The sequence below is a fragment of the Triticum aestivum genome, chromosome 5A, assembly GCF_018294505.1.
Source record: "Triticum aestivum cultivar Chinese Spring chromosome 5A, IWGSC CS RefSeq v2.1, whole genome shotgun sequence".
NCBI lineage: Eukaryota > Viridiplantae > Streptophyta > Magnoliopsida > Poales > Poaceae > Triticum > Triticum aestivum.
Window position 1 is genome coordinate 545,315,020 of NC_057806.1, and position 16,073 is coordinate 545,331,092.

Consider the following 16,073-nt stretch of genomic DNA (forward strand, 5'->3'; position numbering starts at 1 on the left):
AGCGCCACTCCACCGAGACGCGAGCACCCCCTGAAGCTCTGGCTTCGCTGGTCCCTCCTTCACCACTATCCTCCCCTACTCTTTCATGACTATCGTGGCAGTGACTTGCGCTGGATCCGGAACACCGGCGCGCAGCAGAGAGGATGGAGAAATTGAGGACGTTATCTAGGGGGAAGAGAGAGAAAACAGAGGCGGTGGCAACCATGCGTTTAGGTTTCGAGAGCGGAGGAGCAGAGAAGCGAGGAGGAGGAGGAGGAGGCGTGGTGGTGGTGGAGAGCATGCGAGGAGGGGATGTGGGGCTCGAGGACGAGAGGGATCGCAACACGATCTACCCCACACCTCTCAGTCCGCATACGTCAAACCGGTCACTATCTCTTGGCCCCACAGGAGAAGGACCCCACCAGTCATCCAGCGCCAGCCCAAGCGCGTGCATGGATAATGGAGGAACGGCTGAGCAGCTGACACAGAGATAAAAACAGCCACAGTAAAAAGATCGGACGACCACAGATCGCTCGCGTGCTCAGATGGCTTGTATGGCCGGGTAGAGCATCAGGGTTTATAGGTAGAATATATGCATAGAACACGAACGGCCAATTAACTAGATGATTTCTATGAGATAAATTTTGCAACCTTGCCACCTTACCTTCTCCTAAAACAACACATTTTATTTAAAGCTGCTTCAGGAATTTCAAACCGAGACATCATACAGTATGCAATATTGTTTAAGCTGCACTACAATAGAATCGATTTCCCCACACAAGAAAGGAATTTATACCACCAACTATCCAACTTCTTATGCAACCTCTGGTCAGTGTTTCTCCCGTCATTGTTCTAAGTTCAGTGTTATGAATATGAAACCCCCGAGCCCGAATACTACATCAGCAAACCCCCTCTCTAAAACAAGCAATTCCACTTTTATGACAGTAACCTGAAGAAGAGAGAGACTAATGTTGAAAACAGCTACAACAAGTTTGAAGTTTATGACTCTTAAGGACAGATAAATGTTCAAAACAACAACAACAAACCATCCAATGTACTGAATTTGTATACGATTACAAACAAACGCAATAGAACTTCTGAAATTGTTTGCCACTTGATGCCTATAGACAGACACATATGATATGGTGCTATGGAGTTCAGAACCTGGGACGACGCCATGGCCTATCCGCAGCCAACCGATGCAGCTAGGGCAAGCAAGCTTGGATCGTAGGTGGCCACGGCATCTGGTACGGGTACCCCGTGGGGTGGCGCTTCTCCCGGAGCGCGGCGTACTCCTCGTCGTTCAGCACGAGAAAACAGGTGAGCTCGGCGGCGTCCTTGTCCAGAGAAAGAAGAATGTTGTCTCCGACCGTCCAGTCGGCGGACCCGTCGTCGCTCCCTGCAAAATGGATGGGCTCCAACTCCACGTCCGGGCTGATTGACATGCTGCTACGCCCGGCGGCGGAGGCCCAGCCGCCGCCGGCGGACGAGAAGGCACAGGCCCTGGCGGTGCGGTTCCGAAAGCGATAGAGCACGCACGTCACCCTGAAGTTTGACATGCTGATGCCCGCATCCGCGTCCTCGCCGTCGAGGAGGAAAGCACCCAGCAGGTGGCAGCCGTGGAACCACGCCGAGCCAGGGATTTCCCTGTAGCATCGCCTCAGGGGATCGCAGATGAGGAGGCGTGGCGCCAGCACCCTGTCGAAGACGAGCAGGAGGCCGCCCCGGATGTCGGCGAGTTCCCAGCGGGAATCTCCGAATTCCCCCCGCGGGAGGAAATCCAGCGCGAGATTCCGAGCGGCGATGCCCACGGCGAAGAGGAGGAGGGGGAGGGGACAAACACGGGGTCAAGGCTAGGCCGACGCGGGTTCGGGTACCCGTCGCAGTCGTCGACGCAGTAGTGGCCGACAACGTCATCGGATGCGCTGTGGAGAGTGCCGTACCGGCGGAGGAGGCCGCCACCGTCGCCCGCGATTATGCGGCGCCAGCGCTTGCAGGTGCTCGCGGCGCGGACGAGGTTGGCAGGCGAGGGGAGGCGCAGGAACACCAGCTCGAGAAGATTGTCCAGGAGGACGTCAATCTCGGCCGCCGGCGGGGATCCCCTCCGGGAATTCTTGCGGCAGCGCACTACCGGAAAACGGTCCTACGCCGACGGCCAAATCTATGCCGACGGCTGCCGTCGGCCTACTTGGAGCTATGCCGACAACCTACTCCTGGCCGTCGGCTTATCCAGGCCGTCGGGCTACCCTGATCTACACCGACGGTAGCCGTCGGCACAGAACAGCCGTCGACCTAGATGCAGACACGCCGACAGCAGCCGTTGGCATAAGCCAGCCGTCGACATACCTGTGGGCCCGGCGACCCCGCCCGTGACCAGCGGCTAACGCCGTCAAACCTATGCCGACGGTCTGGATGGGCGGCCGTCGGCATATCTCCGCACGCCACGTCACCGATCCGCGGCGTAGATATGCCGACGGCAGCCGTCGGCATAGGCGCCACGTCACCGATCCGCGGCACGGCGCCCACCTAAACCCTACTGTCTCTATGCCGACGGCAAAGCCGCCGGCATAGTTAATTTTTTACATATGTTTTTATGCTTTTTTACATATGTTTTTATGCATTTTTTTACATATGTTTTTATGCTTTTTTATGTATTATATGTAAATATATGTAGTTTGTAATTTTTTCCATAGATTATGAATATATATATATATAGTTTGTATTTTTTTTCGAGCACATTAATAATGGGCCGTCATGTTCTTTTGAATATAGGTCCTTATATTTTATTAAAATCAAAAACAGCTATGCCGACAGAAGTTTTGTGGCGGTTGCAAACGCCCGACACCCGTCTCCGGAGTGTGACCGCCTCACGTTCGCGGTGTGCCCCCCTCACGGACGGCGCCGCCGCCGGCATCTGGAGGGCGGAAACAGCCGCATCAGGTCTATACGGAGGGGACGTTGCTCCCAAGTGTTTCTATGGGATGACCTACCACAACCGGGTGGTGTTGTGGCATGTCCGAAGAGGCGGCACGCATCTCCGGGGAGTGCCCCCCCTAACGGATGGCGCCGCCGCCGGCACCTGGAGGGGGGAAACGGACGCATCGGACTACTGTCGACGTCCCACACGGTGTCAACCGCTGGGGTGCCCTTACCCTTTTTGGGTGCTTGCGCCCCCAGATGTGTTGAGGCTGCCCTCTTCTTCTTCTCCTCCTCGGGAGGAGGGTTATTTTCCTCCTCCTCCTCCTCCTCCTCTTCCTCGTCGTTGTCCTCAGGGACAGAGGAATGGGTCTCGTTGTCTTCGGACGCCGCATCCGAAGTGCCCTTGCGATGGGGCCACTCTTGGCCCCCTTGGCTTTCTTCTTAGACTTCTTCTCCGGCGCCGTATATGGCGCCGGTACCAGCATCCTCGCCAAGCGTGGGATGACTGGTTCTTCGGGCAATGGAGCCGGACACTGGATCCGCTTCGCCCTCTCCACCCAGTCCTGAGAGAGCAATACTAAGATCTCGAACATCATCCTCGAAACATTTAATTTGGGAATACGTCAAAAGTAACATACCTCGCTGGCGGGGCGGTTACAATTGTGACCACGGCCTGAGTCCATGGTCGGTGGCTTCTCGTTGCCCTTAAAGAGCAACTTCCAGGCCCCTTCGTGAGAAGTGTCGAAGAGCCTTTTCAGGGTCTGGTGCTTCTTCGAATTAAACTCCTATAAAGGGTGGCTTCGGCGCTGGCACGGAAGAATACGGCGGATTAGCATCACCTGGATAACGTCAACGAGCTTGACGTCCTTGGTTACCATGCTTTGAATGCGCGTCTGCAGCGCTATCAGCTCGTTAGGTGAACACCAGTCCAGACTCTTCTCGACCCAGGAGGTGAGTCGCATGGGAGCGCTGGGGCGGAATTCGACAGCTACGGCCCAGGTGGCGCTGCGAGGTTCTGTGATGTAGAACCATTGCTTCTGCCATTCCTTTACTGTCTCCACAAAGGTGCCTTTGGGGCAGGAGACGTTGGATATCTTGCTCACCATGGCCCCTCCGCACTCCGCGTGCTGGCCATCCACCACCTTCGGCTTCACGTTGAAGACTTTCAGCCACAGCCCGAAGTGAGGATGGATGCGGAGGAAGGCCTCGCACACGATGATAAACGCCGAGATGTTGAAGAAGGAATTCGGGGATAGATCATGGAAATCTACCCTGTAGTAGTACATCAGCCCGCGGACAAAAGGGTGGAGTGGAAACCCTAGCCCACCGAGGAAATGGGGATGAATACTACCCTCTTTGTGGGCTCCGGCATGGGGACGACTTGTCCCTCGGCTGGCAGACGATGGGTGATCTCCTTCGCCAAATATCCGACCGCCCGGAGCTTAGTAATGTCCTCCTCCTTGACGGAGGAGACCATCCACTTGCCCTGACCACCAGATCCGGACATGGTTGCTTGAGTGGAGAGGAGATGAGAACTTGAGCGTTGGAGCTTGAGATCGAAAAGGCGGAGACGAAGAGAGAGCATGAGGAGAGGAAAAGGGAATCCTTATCCCCTTATAAAGGCAGCAAATATTAAACGCCTCCTCACTCGCCTTAGGATTCGCCTGTTCCCTTGGACTGTATAAATGGCATGATTGAGTTACCCATGCCCGCATTGATGAGAATCCCGCAATATGGGGGCACGATCTCTGTTTCGACAAGATGTGCCAATAGCAACCGCGTCTCGAAGCGTGGGATGGCAGAAGAAAAATGGTTCAAAATTATAACCGGACAAACATGATGTCGTGTTGGAAAAAAGCTGTCAACAGATTAGATTTGTGCAAATATTATATTCTCTCCGCGGTTGTGTATGGTGTACGTAACAGGTCAGGATACTATCATTGCATTCGAAGACTATCTTGGAGTTCGGAGAAAGGGGAACCCGCCTTACAATGCCGAAGACAATCAACACGTCGGACTCCTCGTCATTTGAAAGCCAGGTTCAGGGGCTACTGAGGGAGTCCTGGACTAAGGGGTCCTCGGGCGTCCGGCCTGTTATCCATGGGCCGGAGTGATGGGCTGTGAAGACATGAAGGCCGAAGACTGCATCGTGTCCGGATTGGACTCTACTTGGCGTGGAAGGCAAGCTTGGCGACCGAAGATTCCTTCTTATGTAACCGACTCCATGTAAACCCTAGATCCCCTCGGTGTCTATATAAACCAAAGGGGATAGTACGGAAAGGACACCACATATACCCATTACCATATGCATAGGCTAGACTTCTAGGGTTTAGTCATTACGATCTCGTGGTAGGTCAACTCTTGTAATACTCATATTCATCAAGATCAATCAAGCAGGAAGTAGGGTATTACCTCCATAGAGAGGGCCCGAACCTGGGTAAACATCGTGTCCCCTGTCTCCTGTTACCATCGATCCTAGACGCACAGTTCGGGACCCCCTACCCGAGATCCGCCGATTTTGACACCGACAACGATGTCGTCTACATAAGCTTTAACTATCTTGCCGATCTGTTTCTCCAGTCATGCTTGAATCATGCACTGGTATGTGGCGCCGGTGTTCTTGAGCCCGACGGGCACGGTGTTGAAGAAGAATGGCCCATATGGGGTAATGAATGATGTTGCAGCTTGATCGGACTACTTCATGTTGATTTGATGGTATCCGGAATATGCATCAAGGAAACACAGTGAGTCGTGTCCTGCAGTAGCATCAATGGTTTGATCAATGCGGGGGAGGGAGAAGGGATCCTTAGGGCAAGCCTTATTGAGGTCTTTAAAATCGACGCACAACTGCCAGGATTTTTCCTTCTTTGGTACCATCACCAGGTTTGCCAACCAGTCTGGATGTTTTATTTCTCTGATGAATCTGGCCTCATTTAGCTTGGCTAGCTCCTCCCCCATAGCTTGACGTTTGGGTTCGGAAAAGCGCCGCAGTGTTTGCTTGACCGGTTTATATTCCTTTAATATATTGAGGCTATGTTCGGCCAACTCACGTGGAATTCCTGGCATATCAGAAGGGTGCCAGGCGAATATATCCCAATTCTCGCGCAGGAACTCTCGTAGTGCGGTGTCAACCGCTGGGTCTAATTGTGCTTCGATGGATGCTGTCTTATTGGGGTCCGTTGGATGGACTTGGAATTTGACTATTTCTTCTGCTGGTTTGAGGGAGGTGGATTTGGGTCGTTTGTCTAGGACCACATCATCCCTGTCCATCGTGGAGCACAGCGCGGTTAATTCTTCGGCCTCGAGGGCTTCAGATAATGCCTCGAGGGCCAAGGATGCAGTTTTGTTCTCGGCATGGAGTGCTATGTCCGGATCACTAGCTAGAGTGATTATACCGTTGTGCCCAGGCATCTTAAGCTTCATGTATCAATAATGGGGTACCACTTGGAAGCGCGTAAATGCATCTCGCCCTAAGAGGGTGTGATATCCGCTGTTGGAAGGGGCCACTTGGAAGGTTATTTCTTCGGACCGATAATTCTCCAGCATGCCGAATACCACGTCGAGCGTTATTTTTCCCGCACACCGCGCCTCCTGACTGGGGATAATTCCTCGGAAGGTCGTGCTGCTTTGCTCAACACGGCTCCTATCTATTTCCATTTTATGGAGTGTATCTTCGTAGATGAGGTTTAGTCTGCTGCCACCATCCATGAGGACCTTGGTGAGCCGAAAGCCGTCCACAATTGGACTGAGGACCAAGGCGGCTGGTGCTCGGACTGTCCTGTATTTTGGTTCGTTGCCGGCATTAAAGGTTATAGCCGTGTCATTCCAAGGGTTTATTGCTGCTATTTGACAAACTTCGGCGAGTCCGCATAGTGCTCTTTTGCGCCTATTGTTTGAGGCGAATGTCTCGAAGACCATCAGTACTTTGGGGTCGTTGTCCTTTGGGGGGTGTTGTTCTGGGTTATTCTTGGTGAGGATATCCTCGCCGCTCTTGGCCACTTGCCGGAGTATCCAACATGCTCTAAGGCTATGTGTTGGTATGTTATCCGGTGTTGCGTGTATTTTGCATGGCCCATCGAGCCATCCTTCCAGAACGGTTCCGTGCCCCATACTGGACTTGTATTTCTTTGCTATTGAGCCGGGCGTGTTGCAAGGGCGCACCCTTTTCTCCTGAATGAGGGTTTGAGTGGGGACCGATGATTCCCAATGAGTTGCTTGAGTTTTCCAGGCGCTTTCCATTGCACTGTACTTCTGTACGATAGTTGCCAAGTCAGCGAAGTGTAAGATGCGATGGCGGTTGATGGCGTTAAGGATTCCTTCGTCCCTGCAATTGTTGCGGAACACTGAGATCGCTTCCTCGTCGCGGCAATCTTTAATCTTGTTTTTGACAAGAAGGAATCTGGCCGAGAAGTGGACCGTTTTCTGAGACTGGTGTTTTATGCTCATGAGAGCGCTTGTATTCGGGTGGGTGGGTGGATTTAAATCTGAACCCTGCCCCAGTTTTGGACCCGGAGTCTGAAGGTCTTCCGAACTTAGCAGATCGGGCTCCGGGATGTCCACTAATTTTTTAGGCCCGTCGTCTGATTCTATGTTCGGAGGGTAGGATGCATCACCTCGCGGGTAGGTGTCCGGCTCTTCGAGACCGGAGATCCGGACATAGTCCATCCTTAATATGGAGGAAGAGTTGTCGACTCGCTCTTCGACTACCGTTATCTGGTGGGTGATCGGTGGAGATTTGATTTCTCTCTGATCGGGTTTAAGCCCATTCGATCGTAGTCTGCAGCGACCCCCAGGGCGGCGATGCGATCTAGGAGCTCGTTTAAGGACGAAAGCTCCACCGGATCCATCTGCTTGGAGTGTTCGGAGTCGATACGAAAGGGGTTTCCAATGACCCGAGAGGTCATCGTCGGCTTAATGACCGAACGGGCGGTCATGGTGAAGCCGCTCAGCCGGAGGGTTTGGCCTGGAGCCAGTGTTCCTCCGGTGATGATATTGTCCTTGAGAACAAGGCGAGACATCGATCTTGTTGTCGACGGCACAGTGGAACTCTCAATGAAAGCACCAATGTCGGTGTCAAAACCGGCGGATCTCGGGTAGGGGGTCCTGAACTGTGCGTCTAATGTCGATGGTAACAAGAGACAAGGGACACAATGTTTACCCAGGTTCGGGCCCTCTCTATGGAGGTAATACCCTACGTCCTGCTTGATTGATATTGATGAGTATGAGTATTACAAGAGTTGATCTACCTCGAGATCGTAAAGGCCAAACCCTAAAGGTCTAGCTTGTATGGCTATGATAACGAATCTCCCCCTCCGGACTAAGTCCTCCGGTTTATATAGACATCAGGGAGATCTAGGGTTACACAAGGTCGGTTACAAAGAAAGGAATCTACATATTCGGTCGCCAAGCTTGCCTTCCACGCCAAGGAGAGTCCCATCCAGGCACTGGTGCAGTCTTCGGTCTTCGTGTCTTCAGAGCCCATCAGTCCGGCCCATGGCTAACAGGCCGGACGCCCGAGGACCCCTTAGCCAGGACTCCCTCACGGACCCTACGGGTTCGAGAACTATGTAGACATGACCAAGACACCTCTCCGGTCAATTACCAATAGCGGAACCTGGATGCTCATATTGGCTCCCACATATTCTACGAAGATCTTTATCGGTCAAACCGTTATGGCAACATATGTTATTCCCTTCGTCATCGGTATATATGCTACTTGCCCGAGATTCGATCGTCGGTATCTTCATACCTAGTTCAATCTCGTTACCGGCAAGTCTCTTTACTCGTCCCGTAATACATCATCCCGCAACTAACTCATTAGTTACATTGCTTGCAAGGCTTATTATGATGTGCATTACCAAGAGGGCCCAGAGATACCTCTTCGATACTCAGAGTGACAAATCCTAATCTCGATCTATGTCAACCCAACAAACACATTCGGAGATACCTGTAGAGCATGCTTATAATCACCCAGTTATGTTGTGACGTTTGATAGCACACAAGGTATTCCTCCGGTATCCGGGAGTTGCATAATCTCATAGTCAATGGAATATGTATATGTCCCAATAGCAATAAAACTTAACGATCATTATGCTAAGCTAACAGATGGGTCTTGTCCATCACATCATTCTCCTAATGATATGATCCCGTTCATCAAATGACAACACATGTCTATGGCTAGGAAACTTAACCATCTTTGATTAACGAGCTAGTCTAGTAGAGGCTTACTAGGGACACTGTGTTTTGTCTATGTATCCACACATGTATCAAGTTTCCGGTTAATACAATTATAGCATGAATAATAAACATTTATCATGATATGAGGAAATATAAAGTAACAACTTTATTATTGCCTCTAGGGCATAGTTCCTTCAATGGCATCATTAGAATTGCCTAAATCGATCTTCGGGTCCTTAAGATTCAGTGCCAGTCTATACACTACACACTCTTCACCGAGAACAAACTGCTTTTCTCATGGTGCACTGCCAAGAAATAATATCTCCCTCGCCCATTCTAAGAGTGCGCAACTTTAGGATCTCCTCTGCATCATTGATAAGAAATAGATGCCTGATCAGGTGTTCATCCCATCTCCTAGTCCCACTCAAGAATAACTCGGACACCCATTTGATCCTAGTTCTGTTCTTCTTAGCAGAGATTTGAAGACCAGATTCTCCAAGGATCCAATTATCCCTCCAAATATTTATACTAGTCTCATCGGCCACTCTTCATATGATACCTTTTTTAGCAGTTCGAGGCCATGCATAATTCCTTGCCAAGAAAGGATGTATCTTGAGGGAAAACGATATCAATAAGATGCCCATGAGGATAATATTTAGCTTTCATCAACTTTGCACACAGAGGGTCTGGAAAAACCAAAAGACGCCAAGCTTGTTTTGCCAAAAGCGCTTGATTAAAAAGCTGAAGATTGCGAAATCCCATACCCCCTTCACTTTTTGGTCTTGTCATCTTATCCCAAGCCAGCCAATGTGTTCTTTTCCTATTCTCTTCATCGCCCCATCAAAAATTCCTGATAATCTGGGATAACTCCTCACACAATAAATCAGAGAATTTAAAAATACCCATTGTATAAACCGGTAAAGCCTGAACAACAGACTTGATCTGGATTTCTTTCACCCCGCTTGAAGCATATTTTTCAATCCAATCTGAAACACGCTTGAGTGATTTACCTTTGGTGGATTGAAACTTACCCACCTTCATACGGCCTTCTGGTACAGGCAAGCACATATATTTGTCCTCAAATCCATCGATGGTGAGTTTAAGGATAACCAGGATGGACACCTGGTCCTCCATAAAGCATTTTTTTTGTCAAATAAGACGGAACATTTATCCGGACTTAATAATTGCCCAGTTCCCTCCTCATAAGCCGACAAAATACCTTTAACATTTATCCTGCAAGCCTCTTCTTAATTACATTATCATCCTTAACATATATACTTTTTCTAAGCATCAAGCAAAGATAACTTCCAGGGGACCCGGATGAACCAGAGTTCTTTGTATGGGCACCCAACCTGTGCCATGCCGCTCTCAAAGTAGAGTAGGAGTAGCATACATCGATTTGAAACTCTTGGACCTGGAATGCTGCTCTCAACCTGAATTCTGCCACTTCCACCCCAAACTATTCTCCTAAATCTAATGCTCTGCCCAAGTCTCCCTCCAAAACAATTGAAAACATCATGTCAGTACTCAAAGTAAGGTTATAAAGAAGCACTGGCATATTTTCTACAAAGAGGGACATACCCAATCCACAAATATCACCAGGATTTGGTCTTTTGCCCATTCTCATTTTTTTTACAACACCTGCAAGATAAACCAACCTCTAGCTTTTAGAATGACTAGATTGCGCCCCGGGTGCAAGACACGGACAGAGAGAAGTTCTATTTGAGTATTAATCACCATACATTTGTAGGGGCGGTAAAGAATAACAGAAGGTACCAATGGGAAACCCAGGCCCAGGAAGCTAATTAAAATCAAGAATTCTGTGGGTACAACCTAATGAGCATTCCATACCAATATCAGACAACACCCAACAGCTGAGCTGACATAACTTCAGCTTTAGGCCTTAGTACTATTTTTTTTCTTCATATCCATATGCTAAAAAGCTTTTTTATGAGGTATGCTTCATTACAAGGTAGCAAAGCACAGGTTACTTCATACCTGTAAAACTATGTCAAATTTCAAGAGTTTCTCAACAACAAACTGAGAAAACACACACAAGAAAGGGCATTGTTCTGAAAAATCAAGCAAAAACAAACGTGTATGCTCTGCAATCTCATCTGGGGCATTTCCTCAAAAGTATCGTGGGCTACAAAATCACACATATACATCGACAAAGAGGTCACAGATGGCATGCGTGAGATGACGGTTGGTGTAGACTGGGTGAGAGTATAGAACGAAGAGAAGCTTGGCTCTCTAAATACAAGCATGACGCATTATCCTCATTTAGGTAGCAATGAGAAACCCAGGTTCAAGCTAATTACTAACCTAATAAGCATTCCATACCAGTATCAGGCAACAACCAGCAGCGGAGTTGAAATTGCTTCAACTTTAGGCATTAGTACTATTTTTTTCATATCCATATGCTAGAAAGCTTTTTTTACGAGATATATGCTTTGTTACAAAGGTAGCAAAGCGTAGATTACTTCATACCTCTAAGACTATATCAAATTTCAAGATTTTCTTAACAACAAATTGAGACAAAACAAACACACAAAGAAAGGGTATTTGTCGGGAGCGTAAACTCAGGACATCAAGGATCAAAGATACCTTGTAATTTTGAGTTCAACGAGAGGCTAAAACGCACGGTTTCCTTCTGAGAAAATCACAAGGGACACAAGGATTTTTATATAGGTTCAGGCCGCCATTGATAGCATAAAATCCTATGTCCTGTTCTTCGTTGATATGAAAATGGAGGTTAAAGTGTTGTTGTGTTACAAACGGGTGCTCGGCGTGTCATCGGTGGTGGTTGGAGTCCTAGCTTGAGTGCCCGAGCACTCCTATCTCTACTCGGCTAAGTTTGATGTACTATCGCCTTCTGGTGATGCTCGGAATGGGAGTAGTGTTAACTGGTGTGTGCATGTGTGTGTGATAGCTCAATCGTTTGTCTTAAAATGACCTCGGTCCTCCCCTTATATAGGCATGGGGACACCATAATAGTCGGTTTAGTATGTGTGAACAAATACTAGTTGAAGGTCGGCGTCCATCTTGCAGATGTGCATTTGTTTACGGTTCAGAAGATAAGCTGATACTGCAGAGTGTCAGGTACTCAAGTGCTTTTGGTAGATGCCTGGGTCCCGCTTGTCATTGTCCTGCTTGTCTTTGTTGTTAGAATAAATTCGAGGCATACCGTCAATTATCCGAGGACCAAACAATCACACGAGCATGACACCGAGATTTGTAACGAGGTTCACCGATATGGCTACATTCCCGGGGCTTGACTACGGGCGCTCCTCCCCGTGACACCGTCACAATACCGCACACCGGCCACCCGGGCGCCGGCACACGCCGCCGGCTCCCCCTTGCGCGCCTATGCTATTATGTTGGCATATGTTACTTCATGTGTCTACTCCCGTTATATATGAGAGGTCTAGGATACAAGTGTCCTATTAGGACACAACTCCACATCCTATTTAAACACAATACAACTCCTAGTTCAACTGTAACCTACCTTGTACACAATATTCGACACAACTCTAACAAACTCCACCTTGGCGAATATTCTCCACCACCTTGAATTTGTCACGGCGTCAAACTTCCATGTACATTGGATTTGAGCTTATCCCATGAGTACCGCTGCTACTCCAAAGACTCTATATGACTCCACCTGCAACTTGTAGTCCCTTCTTTTCTTGACCAGAGTCAACACTCGAACGAAATTAAGTTCCACATTACTCTAGTTTGCGCTCCCAACTTTTAGAGTATCCGTTCAATGCCATCACACATTGATCACTGACCTGCGTGAAAGTGAACAACTCACATATTGGGTATCACACATAAGAGTTACCTGAACTCAACATCACCGCTCCTTTCTTGACAGCCTGTTTGAAACTTGAAGGAATTTCACCATTGCTTGTAGTCATCTCAAGTCAAATTCACAGTTGTCTCATCACATGTATGACCACCAGAGCCCTGGCCCGTCTCCATGTCCCGTGCGTACTGCACGCCTCGTCGTTATTACTGCGTCGAGCCTCCGCTGTCCCGGTCGAGTCTCAAGGATCGCGAACCCACACCACTCAACCCCCACTGCAGAGTACCACCAATCATAACCGATCGATGACGAGTTTCACACTTTCATCAGACCACTGGGCTCCAGTCCGAACTGTGTGTCCCATGCTTTTCCCCTTTGCTGAATAGGCTTCGATTCCCTGGATCCTTACATCGTAGCCCCTCAATCCAGCTTCACATTCAACATGACTCCATGGTAGATGATCAGTCCACCCTCGCGCCCCGTCGACTTCAAGCTCCGTGTATACATCACCTAGAATCAACCCCGCGCCATAGTCTTGTCGAAGCTGCACAAGCCCTCGGGGCCTGTGCCACGTGTTTCCACGCCCCAGAAGTCGGTCACCATCAACATCACGCTCCTACGTCGTCGTTGCCGATCTCACCACCGTCCTCTGTACCAACCGACTCGCGTCGATCCGTCAGACTAGCTTGTCCGACCAAGCCGATCTTATTGCACTGTACGACACACTCAAGGCTCCCAAATCGTCTTGTCCGAATCTCCATCCATCACCTGATAATTCCATCTTAGCTGATATGACTTCCCGTAACTCCTTCAAGCATCTCTATTGCACCAACAAATCTTTCACCTTTGTCTGCCATAACCCAAGGTTTCCAGTCCAGTCAACTTCTCTACCTCAAACCTGGTACCCATTGACGCCATAGTCCTTTGTGTGGCTGACCATGCGAAAAATTATCCGAGCTTTACACACGATTCCCCAAGTACACAAACAAAACCTCCACATACTACTGGCAATTTCAACTAGCTGGTCTTCACATGATCTACTCCCTTGGCTCAACCCCAAGAAGCTAGCTTTGCTTTGCCTTTCTGTGTCATATAGAGTATGGAGACTCGGTCTCCTTTTGTTTCCAAACAAATCTCACGTAAGTAGCCCTCCAGTTCCAACTTGCTATCGGCCGACTCCGCCTAGGCCTGCCTGCGCTGCCCCACATGGGCCAGCCCACGTCCTATGGACCACGCTAGCCCCCGCCTTGGCTTCAGCCACCTGTGCGCACGGCTGCACAGCGCGTGCCGCCTGCACGTTCCGCCACCACCGCGAAGCGCCGAGAACTTCGATCTCGCCGATAACTTCCTGCGAACCGATCACTTCTGTTTTTGGCCCAGATCGTCTTGCTGCTCTCTCCTGTCTTGTCCCGCGCGATCGCCAAAGATCCCGCCGACTAGCCACCGACCAGCTTCTACAATCACGATCTCTTCAAAACCTCCTCCTTTCAGATCAACTCGACCGCCTGCCGGACCTTTTCAACCTTGCTCATGATATCACTTGTTAAAATAAATCCGAGGCATATCGTCGATCACTCAAGGACCAAGCAATCACACGAGTATAACACCGAGATTTGTTAACGAGGTTCACCGATATAGCTACATCTGGTATCAGATTCAAGGTGGTGGAAAATATTCGTGAAGGTGGAGTTTGTTAGAGTTGTGTCGAATATTGTGTACAAGGTAGGTTACAGTTGAACTAGGAGTTGTATTGTGTTTATATAGAATGTGGAGTTGTGTCCTAATAGGACACTTGTATCCTAGGCCTTTCATATATAGCGGGATTAGACACACGATGTAACATATGCCAACATAATAGCACAGGCGCGCAAGGGGGAGCCGGCGGCATGTGCCGGCGCCCGGGTGGCCGGTGTGCGGTATTGTGACGGTGTCACGGCGAGGAGCGCCCGTAGTCAAGCCCCGGGGATGTAGCCATATTGGTGAACCTCGTTAACAAATCTCGGTGTCGTGCTCGTGTGATTGCTTGGTCCTTGGATGATCGACGGTATGCCTCAGATTTATTCTAACAATTGTCCTGCTTGATGTGACGCGACGCACCACTCCCTTGGTCAAAAAGGTTGTCTGGTCCTGTCGCTTTCACCTGATCGATAGGGTTTGCACCTGATCAGCCTGAGGTACCCGTCCAACCTGTTCGTTGTGATGATGACGGTTTACGTAGGCCTGCAGCGGCGAGGTTCTCCATTCGTAGAGAGAGTGACCTTCCTGCGCACGCGAGCCTGGGAGGTTGATGCTCGGGGTTTCGGGCACCATCCTTATGACACCAGGGCTGACGTCTTGACATCCTTCGCTTGGATTGTTTGTGTCATTTATATTTATTTATATGATAGTAAATACACACAATAGATCTGTGTACAACACATGTGGCCTTCATCTTTAACGGGGCAACGCTGAAAAACCCTTTATGTTTCTTATTTTACTTGATTGTTTTTTGGGGGCTGGCTCATTTGGCAGGCGACTCAGGGTACCTTTATTGTTGATATGCCGACAGTATTGTTCTAAAGAACCAAGCAAAATTTAATCAAACGTTTGTATGCTCTGCATGATAATCTCTCCAGGGGCATTTCCTCAAACATATCATGGGTTACAAAATCACACATATATATCGACAAAGAGGTCATAGATGGCTGCGTGAGATGTTCCTCTTGAGAAATTGATCTTAGGAAGCGAAGGAGATGGTTTTATTTAGGACGGTTGGTGTAGCCTGGGTGCGAGTACATGCGGTGATGGTGCCTTGTTTGGGATTTTAATAGCATGTCATGACCAAAGAAGAAAATAGCTCGATAAAATGCATACCTATCATAAAGAAATATTACTGCGGTGTCAAGGATTCCTTGTTATTTCGCAATAACCAGATATCAGCTTCAAGAATCTCTCACAGTACAAGTGTTTTTCTAGTCGCCTTCAATAAAAAAAATGAATTAGATATGAACATTGCAGAGTAGTAGCATTCCTACAAATCACCAAGAATCAGAAAATGATCTCAGAGCTGCACTCGCAGTCTTGCAGTCAAATTAGAAACAACCGAAGAAAAGGGAATGTGAAGTACTCTTTCCGGTTCTTTTTACACCGCATATAAGATTTGTCTAAAGTCAAACTACATAAAGTAGGTAAACTTCATCGCTGATAACAG

General features: G+C 49.0%; 1 pseudogene; it reads right to left on the minus strand.

Annotated features, from left to right (window-relative positions):
* Positions 1–1,184: 1,184 nt before the first annotated feature.
* Positions 1,185–16,073, minus strand: part of LOC123101508 (uncharacterized) — a 15,889-nt pseudogene continuing 1,000 nt past the window's right edge.